This window comes from Moschus berezovskii, chromosome 21 (genome assembly GCF_049115385.1).
Source record: "Moschus berezovskii isolate FMDL1 chromosome 21, NW_MosBer_1.0, whole genome shotgun sequence".
NCBI classification, from domain to species: Eukaryota; Metazoa; Chordata; class Mammalia; order Artiodactyla; family Moschidae; genus Moschus; species Moschus berezovskii.
This window is the reverse complement of record NC_142480.1, coordinates 42,287,620-42,304,584: the sequence shown is the minus strand read 5'-3', so window position 1 is coordinate 42,304,584 and position 16,965 is coordinate 42,287,620. Positions and strand designations below refer to the sequence as shown.

The window sequence follows — 16,965 nt, the reverse complement described above, 5'->3', positions numbered from 1 at the left end:
GGTGTGGAAGGTATTCTGCTAAGTAGTGACTCCCTCCATAGGGCTAGACCTGCCGGGGCCTGAAGCTGGTTATGAAGAGAAATCAAAAACAGGTTTATGGGTGAGTCAGTAGCTGGGAACACACAGAGAAATAGGCATCTTAGAGGTCTTCCCTCAGCTCTTGCAGACCGGGTGGCCGCCCATGCCTGCTTTCTGGACGGCCAGGACCACAGTGACCCAAGGACCAGTGGGAGCAGGTTTGCTAGGCCGCAGGGTGCCTTCCTGCAGGACCTGGCCTCACTGTTTTGTGTTTTGTCTACAGTGCTGGAGGGGGTGGGGGAAGGGACGCTGGCCAAAGCTACATCTGAGACCTTGTTCCCAACCACAGATGGGGCGGGTTGGTCGGAAAATATTCCTTTCCTGAGACATCGAAGCTCAGACTCTTTGAATCACTCTGCCACTTCCTTCCTGTGTGTGTCTTACGCACACTGGCTGGGGGACCGGGCGGGTTCAGGGTGTGTTGTTGTTGCTTGTTTTTAAGTTTATGTCTACCGTCTTGTTCCTTTTTGAGTTGCACGCGAGAGGGGTGGGGTTGGTCCTAAGAGGCCTTTGTCACTGAAGCGGATGTCGGAGATGACTTGGGTTTTCTCTGCAAGTGAAAAGCCTCTGCTTGTGAGAATGAAAAGGAAGGAGGGCCAAAGGTAAGGACCTTCACAGGTGACATCATGCTTAGTCTCAAATCGGCCTCAAGATGCAGGTAAGACAGGTAAGGAATGTGAGGACCAGGGAAGCTGTGGTCGCATCTTGGAGCCACTGTTTCCTGCATCTTAAGTCCAAGTTGCTCCTGGACATCCATGGGCCATGTCAACATTCCCTCCAGTGTCTGTACTGCTGGGCACCCGGTCTTCCCCCACCCCTTGGCCCCGCTCTGCTAAATGTGTCTGCTAATGGTTTCCTGAGATCAAGGGAACTTTGGCTTGCTAGTGTTCCTTTCTCTTTAGGTAAACAGAATACAAAGGGGTTTCTCCAACATCCTTGGCTGTGACTCACGGGAGATGACACAATTCACGTGGCAACCCCATACACACACACACACACAAACACACACAGTTGTACACATGTATATATGCATGTGTGTATAAACATGTGTACACGTGTAGACAAATGTTTATCTATAACGGAGACAATTTTCACAAGAAACACTGGCTGTGTGTGCCCTACACTCACCCTCTTGGTGATACATGCACATTTTCTGTATAGTTGCACACACACAAACACAAATGTGAATCTGTAACTGATGCAAAATTTAGGAGACATCAACTCGCCCTGTGTGTGATACACTTGATGTGTGATCCACCCCATTTTCTGCCAGCTGTCTCCCACTGAACTGTGTCCATGCATTAGTGATCACAATTGATGTGTCGATGGTTGGCAAGCACTGAAAGGGAAGTGGTTGTGTTGGTGGGCCTCATAGTCCCGTACCCAATCCCCTGGCACCTGCACTCCATGCAGTCAGGCATACCTCCTTGCCAACACTTGTTGTAATTTGATTTTTATTCTAGTTGGATCTAGTCTAGTAAATGTGAACTAGTAGCCAATTGTGGATTTGATTTGTACTTCCCTGTCAGTTAATGATGTTGAACATCTTATGACTTCTTTGTTGAAATATCTATTCAGATCCTTTGCCCATTTTTAATTGGGTTATTTGAGTTTTTGTTGTTGAGATGTCATGGTTCTTTGTATATTCTGAATGAAAGTTCCTTATCAGATGCACGATTTGCATTTTTTTCCCTCCCATTCTGTGGGTTGTCTTCTTACTTTTGTTGTCTTTGTGTTTGGTGCTGTATCTAGTCTAACCCAAGGTAATGAAGATTTATTTCCTCCTAAGAGTTTTATAGTCTTAGGTATTTCATTTGGATTTATGTTTCATTTGGAGTTAATTTTTGTATACTGTGTGACACCTCAACAACCAAAAGGCCTTCAACTGGTTGGGTGAGGCCCACCTGCTTTCCAGAGGATAATCTGCTTTACTCAAAGTGTACTGATTCAAATGTTAATCACATCTAAACAATATATTCACATATATATACATATGTGTGTGTGTGCTTAGTCGCTCAGTTGTGTCCAACTCTTTGAGACCCTTTGGACTGTAGCCTGCTGGGCTCCTCTATCCATGGGATTCTCCAGGCAAGAATAATGGAACGAGTTGCCATGCCCTCCTCCAGGGGATCTTCACAACCCAGGGATTGAATCGTGTCTGCCGTGTCTGTTGCATTGCAGGTGGATTCTTTACCCATTGAGCCATCAGGGAAGCCTATATATATGTATATATATATATCAAGCCCCCATACATATATACACACACACATATGCATATATATATATATACACATATACTGTGTGCCTAAGCAGTTGGGGCAAATTATGGACAACAGATAAGATATAAAAAACAAAAAAGCCCAACTGCTACTTCGGAAGAGCCTGGAGCAAAGCAGGGTACTGTACATGCCCCCTGCACACACAGCACCACTCAACATAAATCACCTAAGCCCCACTCCGGCCCCACCCCTGGACCCACCCTGACCCTCATCCCATATAAGAAACCAGTTCACCACCACCCACACCTCAGGGAGCAAGTAAGGGAACCTGTTGTTTATTCTCACTGCCCGCTACCTGCCCCCCACTGCTGTAGCAGAGACCCTAGTAAAGCCTTGCTTAAATCTCTTGTCTGGCCTCTAATCAATTTCTATTGATTAAGGAGGCCAAGAACCCTGGTCGGTAGTTGGGAGGAGCCCACCCATAGGCCCCGAGGCAGCAGAAGGCACTCTGGTCCTGGCTGGAGGCCTCCACAACCTTCTAGGTCTGCAGGTGGGTCCCACACCCTGATGGCCTAGGACCCCCACTCATGGCCACCCCTGTCCTGGGTGTCTTGGCCCAGGCAGAGGTATGGAACATGAGACAGGGTCGGTTTGGGGCCCACTTTGGGGGGGATGAAGCAGAGCTCAAGGGGAAAAACACAGAGGCTGAAGAATCACACTTGAACCGGGCGCCACATTGATTCTGATTGGTTTCTAAGTGCAGGGAAACGCTGCTCTTCCCACCCTAAGCAACTGCATCCTCCTCAGGCCGGTGGGTCAGCAGGGAGATGAGATCCAGGTCCTTTCCAGTCCCCTCAGCCTAGTCTCAGCTGAGCAGAGCCCAGTGGGCATCAATGTGACCTCATCCGGATGCCGAGTGCCTCTCCAGCCCCCACCCCTCAGCCTCTGGAGGTATGGCGACACTTGTCCCTTTCTCAGGGCACACTGGCCCTTCTCCTCTGGTCCCCGTTGGGGCATGTGGCTGAGGTCAGTGACTGTGTGGCTGGTGTCCAGCCCCTCTTGGCTCTGCCCACCTCCACATCCTATGGCACCAGCAGCATCACTCAACAGCTCTTTGCTCACACCTGATGCAGTGCTTCTTTCCTGAGGATGTGATCCTGCAAAGGGACTCAAAACAGAGAAGGCAAGTGACAAAGGAGGGCTTGTGGCCAAAGAAACACCTACCGCTCATCAAGAAGCACAATTGCAGGCTAGGGCTGTCCACTCACACAGTGGGCCATGTCTGCTGCCGGAAAGCAGGATTCTGCTTCATTTTCTTAATGATATTTTTTTTGATGTGGACCATTTTAGAAGTTTTTGCTGAACTTGTTGCAATATTTCTTCTGCATGTGGGACTTTAGTTACCTGACCAGGAATCGAACCTGCACCCCATGCATTGAAAGGTGAAGTCTTTTAAATTTTTATTACTATTTATTTTTGGCTGCGCTCAGTCTTCATTGCTATTCAGGCTTTTCTCTAGTTGCAGCAAGGAGGGGCTACTCTCTAGTTGTGGTGCATGGGCTTCTCTTGTTGCAGAGCACAGGCTCTAGAGCACAGGCTCAGTAGTTGTGGCACACAGGTTTAGTTGCTCTGCTGCATATGGGATCTTCCTGTACCAGGGATTAAACCCATATTCCCTGAATGGCAGGCGAATTCTTTACCACTGAGCCACCAGGGACACCCAGAAGGCAGTCTTAACCAACGAACCCCCAGGGAGTTCCCAGAATTCTGCTTTTGATGTTGTATTTGATATGCACACAGTCAGCTCCCATGGGTGCAGAAGTTCTCACCGGGTATCTTCATCCAGGCTCACACCAGCCGGGACACCCAAACAACACACACACTCTGCAGGCCGGCGGATGCTGCCCTGGAGTGTGGGTGACCAGACCCCAGTTCCCTGCCTCACTGTTCCCTTTACCTAAATCTGGTTTCCACCCCTTTTCACATTGCTTTCTACGTCCTTCTATCATGCATATGTAAAATCTATTCACAACTTAATCAAAACATCTCTTTGGGAAAAAGTGAGCCCGGGGAAGAAAGTGTGAACATTGAGTCCTGTTTTTCCAAAAGACTCTCCATCTGCACCCCCCACTGGACGCAGAGTCATTTTCACGAGCTGCTTGAGAATTTCCTGTTTATTTACCCAGACTTCCAGTCAAACCGGGACTCCGGCCCCGCCTCCCCCCACAGCAATCAACTTGGCGCAAGGAGATGTCTGGGCCGGGGAGCTAAGAGTGACTCACCTCAACCCTGCCCACCCCAGCGGCCCCTGCCCACCGTGGGCTGCAGCAGATGGAGGCTCCGGGCACCTGGGACCAGAGGGAAACGCCCGCAGGACACCTTCCAGCAAGAGAGAGGAGACAACCGGATCTCAGCCTGGAACAGAGCAGGCCTGTCCCCCTCTGTCCTCCCTCCAGCAGAATTGGGGGTAGCTGTGGAGGAAGGACTGTGACCCTCTTTCAATGACTAAGTCAGCGGTCTCTCTTGGTAACAGTCACGTTGCACTTGAAAATATGTGGGTTATTTTCAAATATCTTTTGATATTAATTTCCAATACAATTCCACTGTGATAAGAAAACATACTCTGTATGATTTCATCACCTTTAGACCAGGAAATTTTTGTACCTTGTTTTACACCCCTGGATATGTTCCAGTGTCTCCTGATTTATAGTCTATGGGAAATTGAATAGAATTTGTATCCTGCTGTTGTGTGAAAATTGTATAGATCTTTATTATATTGAATTGGTTCCTGGTGCTTTTCAAATCTAACTATATACTTCTACTTCTCTATTCTATTAATTTTTTGTGAGTCTGATATTGAAAATCCAGTTAAAAATCTTAATTTATTTACTTAAAAAAGAATTGTAACATGTAGTGGAACTATATGTGACTTTGTTCTGTATTTTCCAAGTTTCCTGTAAATGCTATCATACTTTCATAATTTAAAAAAGGAGAAAAAGAGAAACGTGCCCCTGAGATGGGTATAATGTGTGCACAGGAGATCCCCAGAGACAGCTCCCCGGGCAGACACGCTACCAGGCATGGACATGCACAGGCACATGCGCACGCACGCACGCACAGTGGCGCTCATTCCCCTCAGCCAAGGCCTCCTGTACACTGACTTCCTCTTCCTTCCGTGAAGGCCACATCACAGCCAGGCTTGTGACTGCCCTGCCAGGCCTGACATTGGGAGTCTTTTTTCTCGGAGGCTTGCAGGCAAGACCATTAGACATGCCAGCCTCACCCCTACAATCCACCTGGGGGCAGGGAGAGGGTTGCAGGGAGGGTTGGTCCCTTCCCTGCTGCTGCCCCTCCCCTTGCCTGTGGCCTCTGAGCCCATTTTGAGCCCCTGCTGCTCTGCTCTGCTATTTCTCAGACTTCAGCAGGTAATTCCACAGTCAGGAGGGAGCAGCCTCCATAGTCCAGGGCTGCGGAGGCCAGAAGGTAGATAGTCCCTCGGAGCAGGGAGCCACAGGGCTCTCAGCCAGCATGCGTCCTGGGTCCCCCATGCCCCCAGTCCCACCAAACTCACTTCACCCACAGGCCTGTGGCCAGCTGAGTGGTCCAGTGATGGGTGATCAGCAGTGGCAGTTTCTCTTCAATTCTTTCCTTTCTCCCAGGTTGGTTTCCATCTCAAGAGAAGTCCCAAGATTCAGAGGATTCAGACAGGAAGAGAGATGAATTCTAGGAACGGAGTTTTCATGATGGTTTAACATCAACATAAGCAGAGATGGTACTTCTCCCACCTCTGTGCCTGGGTAGTTGAAGGGGACACCTGTCCCTCAGGTCACTAAGCTGGGCTTGCCAGAGAAAATCCTGATGCCCACATGCTGTGACAACCCTGCACCCACAATTCCTACCTTAAGCCCTAATCTCCTAGGTTATGGGATGAAGTGGGGGCCTTTGTGAGGTCATGAGGGTGGGGTCTTCATGAATGGGATTGGTGTCTTTTAAGGATAACCCAGAGGAACTTCCTTGGTGGTCCAGTGACTAAGAATCTGGCTCCCAGTGCAGAGAATGTGGTTTGATCCTACATGCCACATGTCGTGCGGCGTGGCCAAGAATAAATAAATAAATAAAATACTAGGAAGTGGGCTCTCACCACACATGAACCTGCTAGCACCTTGATCGTGGGACTTCCCAGTCTCCAGAACCATGAGAAACAAATCTCTGCTGTTTATATGCTGCTCAGGCTCTGGAATTCTATTCTAGCAGCCCCAACAGACTCCTACACCAGTTAAATTTGAGTGGAAAGTCAACGGAAAGTTGTTGTTAGTGTATGTTCTAAATATTGTCTTCATCATTGATCAGAAATTCAGATTCAACTGGGTATCCCACATTTTATTTTTTCTTTCTAATCTGGCCACTCTACCCAGACCTTCTGTCAGGCTTGTTTCTCCTTCAAGAAGCAGCTGACTGGGGGATGCGTGCAGGCCTCTTCCCGCAGGCCCTCTGCCCTGCCAGGGGTTGCTCCTCGTGGGTCCTCCCCCTTCGTCAGTCCTCCCAGCCCTGCTGTTCTTCATTCTGCCCAGCTGGCCCTCCTCACCCACTCCCGCCCTGAGCCTCCGGGGACTGGCCTCCAGTGCTCCTGAAAGGTGTGCACCCTAGCCGTCCCTCTGTCCCCGCTGTCCCCTGGCCTTGGCTCCAGTTCCTCCACCCTCTCTGGGCCTCTCCTCCAGCAGAGGTTCACCGAGCAGTATCTCAGCCAAGTGGAGTGGGGGAGCAGTGCGGGGAAGCAGGACTCCAGGGCCCAAGCCATCTACAGGGTTTGCAGAGGGCCTTCTCCTTGCTATGTTCTCACATGGGGGAGGGGAGAGGTGGAGGGAGGTGGAAAGAGAGAGAGAGAGAAGCAGCTCTGGCCTCTTCTTATAAGGACATTAATCCCATCACAAGCTCCCCACCCCCATAACCTAATCACCCCAGAGGTCCCACCTCCAAATGCAATCATATTGGGGCATAGAATTTCCACATATGAATTTTGATGGGGACCCAAATATTCTGTTCATCACCATCTGTAACAGAAAGCAAAGACAAAGGAGCATCGCAACTATTACCCGACCACTTTCAGGGGACAGGGATCCCCAGCAAACGTTCTTCACAGCCAGGTTCTGCCCAGGGACCCACTGCCCTCTCCTGAGGCACGATTTTCACCATCCACCCTTGGGCATCTAGGAGCCCAGGGCATCCACAAGAGATAAAACCCAATGGATTTCATCCACGGTCACAAAGCACCTGCCATATGGCTGCCAGAATCACAATACCTGCAGCTGGAAATAAGCACAAGCATTGGCCAAGTGGGAAAGGGACCTAGGGGTTTTTATGGAGGGTGGAAGTGGTGGAGAGGAGCCTTCAAAAAATATTCAAAAGTTAAAGCTAATTTTAAAACATTTTTCCTTTAGAAGCAGTGATTTGTGATTATATCTATTGCATCTCTCTTTCAGGCACCCAGAGAAGAACTTTTAAACACACGGTATCAAAAAATCTAACTGATGGTGTTGATCATTTTTAAATAAAAAGTTGTTTTTGAAGTGGATTGCTTGGTGTCATTATTCATTTTGTTTCTCAGCAGGGAAATAAATGGATCGGGAATACCCCCAACCCTCTTGTTGGTGGCAAAGAGACTGGTTTTTGTTTTATCATAAACAAAACGCTGAGGACTTCCCTGGTGGTCCAGTGGTTAAGACTTCACCTTCTATTGCAGAGAGTAGGGGTTTGATCCCTGGTCAGGGAGCTAAGATCTCATATGTTTTGCAACTAAAAAATCAAAACATAAAAAGCAGAAGCATAAAGAGACAACTCATTGGAAAAGACCCTGATGCTGGGAAAGACTGAAGGCGGGAGGAGAAGGGGACGGCAGAGGATGAGATGGCTAGATAACATCACTGACTCAATGGACCTGAATTTGAGCAAACTCCAGGAGATAGTGGAGGACAGGGAACCCTGGCGTGCTACAGTCCCTGGGGTCGCAGAGTCGGGCATGACTTACAGACTAAACAACAATTGTAACAAATTTGATAAAGACTTTAAAAACAATCCACATCAAAAAAAATCTTTAAAAAATTGTGTGTTGAGTCCAAACTTCTGATTTAACTACTGTTGGGTGCACCACAATCCGTTACATATTTCAGATCACAGAGCACAAACAGCAGCAAAATCTAGACCTACAGAATTAACCAGCCGAAAGATTAGGTTTGAAAGAAGTGCATGGTTGGTTTGCTAAAGACAACTTGCAGAGGTTTTTGTCCCCCTCTGTGTATAGGAAACAAAAAGGATGAAAAGCCTGCTGTGGATCTTCTGGCAGGCCTGATGTCTCAGGAAAGGAGACTTTGCCTGAGAGACCCTCCTTCACAGCCTCCCGGGAGCCTCAGGTCCTGACCACCAGGGGGCAGGGCTGGGCATGCGCCACCTAGTCTGTCCCCAGGGAGGCTGGCAGGTTACCTTCCCTCTTTCCTAGAAGCAAATACAAAACTCACATGTAATCTCCAGCTGGGTCACCTGTGAAGGGCAGAATGAATACGTTTACTACTGTAGATGTTTAAAATGATCAACCAACAGATTTAGAATTAGTCACCAATCCAAAAGATACCTTAGCCCCCTGTTGGGGCAGTGTCATTTACACTTACCAGAAATCTTTCCAGGTGTCACAGGTGATAAAGAATCTGCCTGCCAATTCAAGAGACGTAGGGGATGAGGGTTTGATCCCTGGGTCAGGAAGATCCCCTGGAGGAGAGGAAACGACGGCCCACTCCAGTATTCTTGTCTGGAGAATCCCATGGACAGAGGAGCCTCGTGGGCTACAGTCCATGGGGTCATGAAGAGTCAGACACGACTGAAGCGATTTAGTACAGCATGCGTAGGACTCATCACCGTCTCTGAGTCGCTTGCTTGTCCTTTGGGCTCTCTGTCCTCTCCTCCCAACGTCCCTCCTCAGGTGGCCAGGCTTCTAGAGGCAAAGGGCACACACAAATCCCGTACATTCCTGAGTCCCACACGCTCCTGACCCTGTTTCCACACTGAGCAGTCATTCCACCAGCTGTGCTGCTTTTACTGAGATCTGCAAGTCCAAGCATTCAGACCACACATTTGGACCTACTGGATATCAAGGCTCTGCCAGGGCAGAGGGGGCCTTGGAAGGCAGGACTATCCCCATCACTTTGCCAGGGGGCCTTGACCACTTCCCTGGGGCTTGTTCTAAGGCACCTCTCCTGCCAGAATGGGACCATGTGCCGGCTCTTGGTAGAGAGTGCAGACAGCGCTATGCATAATAGTGTGTGTTCTGCTCGGACAGGCGTGGGGCAGAGACAGTGGAGTTCAGTGCAGGATGGGCCATGCTGTCTTCCTGGGGGCAGCCTGGGCTGGGGCAAAGACTTGCCTTTGGGGTCCCCAAGCAGGTGTGTCATTGACAGGTGGAGATCCATCAGCCCAGAGAGGATGCTCCTCTTGGCCCCCGCCTCCAGTGCAGGCCAGCACCGCCAGCTGCTGGGCACATGGCCTGTCTGAGACCCCCAGGTTCCCCTCTCCCTGTGGGCACGTCTGGGACAAATGTGGAACTCAGGGCCGGTGGATGGCGCTGTGTGCAGCCCAAGGTGGATGTTGTTACTCTCACTGGCCCACGATTTCTTGGTCAACAAGCTGCCATGAGGATCCTCTGTAGTGGTGTAAGAGTGGCCAGGCCATGCCAGGACATCCCCAAGCCTCCTGCAGGGGCTCCCTGAAGCCTCCCCTGGTCCTGGGACCCAGGGTGGAAGTGGCCACTGCCATGAGGCAATTGTCATTGTCCATCCTCTTGCCAGGAGCTTCTACAGTAATCGGTTACTGCCCCTTTCCTGACCCCAGGGGCAGGAAGCTGGTCTGTCTTCTTCCCAGGTGGGTCCACAGCATGGGCGTGCCCAGCACAGAGCAGTCTCCCGGTCAGGTCAGGTCAGTGTTTCTGTAAGGAATGCTCACTCCACCTGCCTGAATGCCCTTAACTCCTTCTCCATCTGATGCAACGCTCCACTCCTTAGCCAGAGATTCCTGCTTGGAGCCCAGCCGGGCGCTGGGAAATGCAGAGAAGGTCCTCAGTCCCATTCCCTGGGTAGTTGCCTGCTGGGCTCACCTGGCACACAGGGGAGAGCTCCTCTTTCACATAGAGGGGAAAGGTGCCATTACATCCATGGGTTGTGCCCCCTGGGCATCAGGAAAAATCAGACAGAAGTCCTGATGTGCCAGAGCCAAACATGCAAGCAAGGAGATGCGTTTGTGTGAGTGTGGCCAGGGCAGAGAACAGACGGAGCTCAGCTTCCAGGAGAAAGGGAGCCATGGGGAGAGGGCAGAGGCAGGAAAGGCAGATGGCACAGCTCTGTGCAAACACACCACGGGGCCTGCCCAGCCCTGTGCTTCTACACACATGCCCACTCAGGTGTGTAAAAGTCTGTATATACCAGGAAAGTCCATGTCCACCCGGGCTACTCCAGGGATGGGGGCTGGTTGGAAGGTCGAGGGGGCTATTGCACAGGGAGCCAGAAAAGATGGACAGGGTATGCTCATGTCTCAAGTAACCAAAACCATTGCCGGTGGGACTGGAAATCCAATAAACGTATTTAGAAACACTGTTTGGAATTTTTTTCTTTTTTTGGCCTTGCAACATGTGGGATCTTAGTTTTCCAACCAGGGATTGAACCCACACGCCCTGTGTTGGAGGCGTGGAGTCTTAGTCACTGGATTACCAGGTAAGTCCCTGGAAATTTCTAATAAAGTGAAAAATATACTTATTCTGTGGGCCAGGAATTTTGCTTCTTTTGTATTCATCCAGAAGAAATGAAACCTAGTGTTCACAAAACATTCACAAAAGCTCATGGTGGCTTTATTCATAATATCCCAAACTGGAAGTAACCTGCTCACTAACAGAAAACTGGATACACAAATTGTAGTACAGTCACATTGTCCAGCAATAAAACAGCGACAAATAACCAAGGCCCACACCAGTCTGGGTGAATCCCCAAAACCCATGTGACAAATGAGAACTGGCCCCAAACAGGACATATTTGGATTCCCTTTGTGTGTTTGTAAGGACAGAGCAAATCTAGAACAGCCTGGATAAGAGCTTATCCAGGTAGTGTCCAGGAAGTAGACATTTGTGCCCAACTGTAGTTTAACTTGTTACAATATTGCTTCTGTTTTTTGTTTTGTTTTGTTTTGGTCCAGAGGCATGTGGGATCTTAACTCCCTGACCAGAGATCTAACCTGCACCTCCTGTATTGGAAGGTGAAGTCTCAACCATTGGACCACCAGGGAAGTCCCCATTTTTGGGATTTTTGAAGGCAACCTGTGAGCCATTTGGGCTTCCCAGGTGGCGCTAGTGGTAAAGAATCTGCCTGCCAATACAGCAGGTTCTATCCTTGGGTCGGGAAGATCCCCTGAAGGAGGGCAATGCAACCCACTCCAGTATTCTAGCTTGGAGAATCCCATGGACAGAGAAGCCTGGCGAGCTACAGTCTGTGAGATTGCAAAGAATTGGACACAACTGAAGCAATTTAGCACACACACATGCATGTGGGCCACTTGGCTGTGCCCTCCCAAAGCCTTTAAGAAGGAACCTGTAAGGCCACCAGGTATGGGCGGGGGGCCCTGACCTCATCTCCTAACAGACCCAATGGCACTCAGTGTTTGAGGCCAGTAGCAAGGCTGCAGAGAGCCCAGGGGGCAGAGCACAAAGCAGAGAGCCAGGGTTCTGGACAAAGCCAAGCCCTCCTCTCTGCACGTGACAATTCCTCTTTCCAAGAAACAGCTCCTGGCTACTACTGGGTCTTGGTGGGGACTGAACAGCTGTCTGGGATGTCAGCGAAGTGTAGTCCTCATCTCAGTGCATGATGGACTGAGTGTGAGCTGGCCCACCCTTCCATGAAGTCGGGTCTACATGGCTGTATTCTGTCATCTCACGGAGGTGATGTGTAGGAGCCTGAGAAAACCCAGAAGGCACATGTCAGCTGAGTGAACAGGTAGCTCAGACCCTGCAACATGTCTTCTTGCTTGTGAACTCCTTTCCCTCTATTGACACCTCCTGGGACATTCCCAGGAACCAGATGGTCAAGGCAGCCTGATTTCAGATTGTTCTCCGTGATGCACTGGTTCTGCTGAGAGCGGGCTATGAGGGCATGACAGCTCCAATGTCGAGTGTCCCTGGAAGACAGTGGGGAAGGGAAACCATCCCCATGGATGGCGCTTGAGGAGAATGACTGATTATTGCTTTTCTGGATTGAAAGATGGCCAGAAGAATTCACCTACATGAGTGATTCCCTTCCCCTACCACTGTGGGGACTTTTGGCGATGTCTGGCAACATTTTTGTTGGTCCTATTTAGGTGGAGGGAGCTACTAGCCTCTAGGGGGTAGAGGTCAGCCAGGGATGTTGCTGCACTTCTTATAATGCACACAGGGCTTTCCCCTAAAAAAAAGGATGGTCTAACCCCAAATATGATTAGCGCCACTGTAGAGAAATCCTGATTCAACATATATATGTTGGCTGAGTCCCTTCATTGTTCACCTAAAACTAACTCAACATTGTTAATTGGCTATACCCCAATAGAAAATGTTTTTGGTGTTAAAAAAAAATAAGGTTTAAAAAAGAGAGAGAGAGAGAAAAAAGAAATCCCAATCCACACTGATTTATGGGCAGGGGCAAACAGTTTACGGGATGGTCAGGAACTTGAAAAGAATAGGATTCAAAGATCTGTGACCAGGAGATGTGGTGACAAAGGAAGATGTCTGTAGACAGCTCTCTTAGCATATGGAGATATCCTGTCCCATGTTTATGCTCATTAGAAATACCTCATTCAGGGACTTCCCTGGTGGTCCAGGGGTTAAGACTTCTGACTTCCCAGTGCAGGGGGCTCAGGCTCCATCCCTGGTCATGGAACTAAGATTCCACAAGCCCAGGTGGCCAATTTCTTTTCTTTTTTCTTTTTTTTAAAGAAAGAAATGCAGAGATGTCAGGCTGCCCCACGCCTAAGTCCGAATCTGCTTTAAAGATTCCAGGGGACTTGTGTGCGTCCTACAGTTTGAGAGGCCCTCAACCTGAGCGGTAGGCTGTCCGGAGGTGCCCATTCTGCAGTCGCTGGCAGTTCTGATGCTGTGTGAGTGTCGCTGTTGAGTTGAGGGTGTGGGAGGAGGTTTTGCTTATGAGATGGAACCCAGTGCTCCTAAAGGGGCCACCGGGACCACCAGGGCGCTAGTGGGCATCCAAGCGCCCTCTCCTCAAGGGGAGGGGGGAGAGGGGTGGGGGCACAGGTGGGAGGCCAGGGCAGAGCCGCCACCAGCATCCCAGGGAGGCAAGTTCGCTTCAAAACCCTGAGTGGGCCCGATGGCACGCAGGTGACCGCTCCATGGAAGAGGTCAGTTGTCAAGGTTAGGGGGGAAAAGCTCCACCCCCCCGCCAAGTATGTAAAACATATGCATCAAAAAGCAAAGGGCTGTAAATGTTTTTATTTCTCTACCCATTCAATGGCTGTTGAGTTCCCACATGCACGAGGCAGAAGCCAGCTGTCACACTACTTCCCTCAGCATGACTGCGTCCTATCTGTGTACTTAGTACCTGGGTGGCTGGCATCAGTGCAGGTTCCAGCAGCACTAGGAACCGTTACCAAACGCATACACAGCACGGACGGAGGATCGCTGGCCTTCGGGTGGACCAGACCGCAAAGGAGACATTGATCGCGTGGAGAGGACAGCCGGGCAGGCCGGGCCGCGGCGCGCGCTCAGGATCCGGGCCGCAGGCTCCTCTCGCCGCCGCCGCCTCTCCCCGCGGTAGCAGTGCGAGCAGCAGCGCAGGATCTCGGGTGCCAGCAGAATGAGCAGTCCTTGCCCTGGCAGCGCCGCTGCGCCGACCCCGCACCCCCGCCACCCTCACCGTTCAAGTGCGCTGCCGGCGCGTTGGCATCGGTGAACTCCAGGCCGGCCAGCGCCCCGCCAAAGCCGTAGGTGTAGCTCTGCGACTTGGGTTCTTCCGCCCCCGCCACCCCCGCCCGGGTGCTTGGCTGCAAGCGATTCTGCTGCCGGTACGCGGCGCACGGCCGCAGCGCACCCACCGCCTGCACCTAAGGGATGCTCTGGCTCCCCGGCGCCCGGAGGCTGCGATGGGGACCTGGCCGTCGCTGCCCGAATGCCCGCGCCGGCCCGAGGCTCGCGCACTCATTGAGCTTGAGCACCGGCTCGGTGGGCAGCCGCGGGCCCCGCGAGCCCTTGGCCTCTGGCCTACCTGGCAGCCTCTTGATCTTGGATGCAGCGGGGGAGGCTTCGCGGCGCCGCTGCTCCTGAAGCGCTCCTGCGCGCGGATCTGGTAGTGGCCGATCACCTCCTCGTGGAATTGGTGCCGGTGGCTGGTGAGCAGCAGGCCCGCGAAGATGAACCTCTGCTCGCCCTGCACCGCGGCGCGCAGGATGTTGAGCTCAGCTTTACGTCCATGCTGTATTTGCAGCTGTCGCCGCGAGGCCCGTCGCCTTGTATGTGGGCGACGGCGCGGTCTTCTCTAAGGACACCCACGACCACGTAACGATATAGCCCAGGTCTGGACTCTGGAGCCACACTGCCACCGGCTGACACTTGTGCCATCAGTAACACGGGGACCTGCCTTGGGAGCCTGTGAAGACGAGATACACGAAAATGCTTAAGGAGGAAAGCGCCCCAGGGAAGTGCCAACCTGTCCTGGGTACTGACTATGTGCCAGCCATGCCCCTCACTTGCTTTCCTCTTGAAACTTAAAAAGTACTGGTTGTGGGACTTCCCTGTGGTCCGAGCTCCCAGTGCAGAGGTCCCTGGTTGGATCCCTGGACAGGGAACTAGATCTCGCCTGCTGCAACTAAGATTAGGCGCAGTCAGTCAGTTCAGTCGCTCAGTCGTGTCCGACTCTGCGACCCCGTGGACTGCAGCACCGCCAGGCCTCCCTGTCCATCCCAGACTCCCGGAGCTTGTTCACACTCAGGTCCATAGAGTCGGTGATGCCATCCAACCATCACATCATCTCATTTATATTTGACACGGTGCAGCCAAATATAAATATTTTTAAAAACATTGGGTAGGAGACCAATTATTTGTAAGCTTCCTTTTTGTTTGTTTTTTAAGTAAATCCCTTTTCCTGGGACTTTACTATTGAGATCGCTCGCGCTCGCGCGCACACACACACACGCACACACACACAATCAGTCAGGTACTTAGAGCATCGGGAGGCAGATCGAACATGGGTCCTCCCTGAGGGTAGAGGGGTGGAGGTGCAGGGGGGTGGGAGGCACCTTTCTCACTACCCTCCCCTCCAGGGAGGAGGAGAAGAGAAGGTGTGCCCAAGAACTACTCCCTCGGTTCCCAGCTTTTCCCAAGGACCCACACAGTGTTATAATGAATTCCTCTCCGTGGCAGCATATCGTGTTCCGATCTCGGCAGAGAGAGTTTTGTGTTGTGACTTGCCTACGGTTTGTTTTCTGCGGAGGCGTGTTTATGCCTCTCCTTCTGGAGAAATTAAGAGGACAAAAACTCCCCTCGCCGGAGAGCGCGCCTACGTCCAGACCCGCCGGCACACACGCGCACAGGCACGTGTTCCAGACGGAGCCCGGGCGGCGGCGGCCCAGGGCAGGCCTGGGAGGCCCCGCGTGGAGGAGGATGCGCCCCGCCCGCCGGTCCGTCCCGGCGCGCGCCAGGCTTCCCCGGTCTCGGAAGGAATCCATAACCGAGTCACATTCATGGAGCTGCGAAGAAGGTCCAGCTTAGCTTCTAGCGACAGGATCAGGATCGGTGTTTGTAGAGAGGCACACCGAGTGAGAAGGAGCCCAGCTCTTCCGCGTGTACCCCGCCCGCCCGCAGGACGGCCAGCCCCAGGCACCGCCCCCAGCCTCTACACGGAAACCGGCGACAGCCTGCGGCCCTGCAGGGCGCTCGGGGAGGCGGCAGAGTGTAGGATCTTACTAGGCCCGCCCAGCGGGCGTTATCCCACCCCTAGTCCTTCCCAGGGTCCACTGCAAAGTGCAGAGTCGCTCAGAGGGATCCCGGCTGGAACGCAAAAGAGAGAGACCTGTGCCAGGTGGTCCGGGAGGAGACGGAGACTCAGAGACCCTGCAACCCTCACCGAGGACAGGAAAGGGCCACAGGGACCAGATGTCTCCGTGATTAACAAAACTGTATGGAGGGCTTCCGGAGGAAGCTCCAATGCAGGAGCCACAGGTACAATCCCTGGGTGGGGAAGATCCCCTGGAGGAGGAAATGGCAACCCACTCCAGTATTCTTGCCTGGATTTCCCATGGACAGAGGAGTCAGGTGGGCCATAGTCCAGGGATTCCTAAAGAGTCAGACATGATTGAACAGTGCACACACACACACACACACACACACACACACACTGATTTAAAGGGGAAATTTCATTAAGTGATGCTAGGTTTCCAATTGAATGATTGCTCAATCTCAGAAGATAAGAAGGCCTAGAAAGGGCCTCCATGTTGGCTCAGTGGTAAAGAATCTGTCTGCCAATGCAGGAAACACAGATTCGATTCCTGATCTGGGAAAATCCCACATGCAGTGGAGCAACTAAGCCCAAACCGCAGCTGCTGAATGTATGCTCTAGAACCAGTATTCTGCAACAAGAGAAGCCACCACAATGACAAGCCCTAC

At 51.6% G+C, this 16,965-nt stretch overlaps 2 long non-coding RNA genes across 4 annotated transcripts in view; both read left to right on the top strand.

The window, feature by feature from the left end:
• The first annotated feature begins 514 nt into the window (after nt 1–514).
• LOC148774544 (uncharacterized) lies at nt 515–7,884 on the top strand. Of its 3 annotated transcripts, none has more exons than XR_016035643.1 (4): nt 515–680; nt 4,484–4,851; nt 5,957–6,069; nt 6,713–7,883. It is a non-coding gene; the product is annotated as an uncharacterized LOC148774544 (long non-coding RNA). The 3 variants fall into 3 exon arrangements; XR_016035642.1 differs by having other exon boundaries at nt 5,957–6,931; nt 7,778–7,828; XR_016035641.1 differs by having other exon boundaries at nt 517–680; nt 5,957–7,884.
• Nucleotides 7,885–16,223: 8,339 nt separating this feature from the next.
• The window catches only part of LOC148774543 (uncharacterized), a 55,977-nt gene continuing 55,235 nt past the window's right edge, over nt 16,224–16,965 (top strand). Inside the window, exon 1 of the long non-coding RNA XR_016035640.1 lies at nt 16,224–16,521. This is a non-coding gene — a long non-coding RNA (uncharacterized LOC148774543). The remainder of the gene's footprint in view (nt 16,522–16,965) is intronic.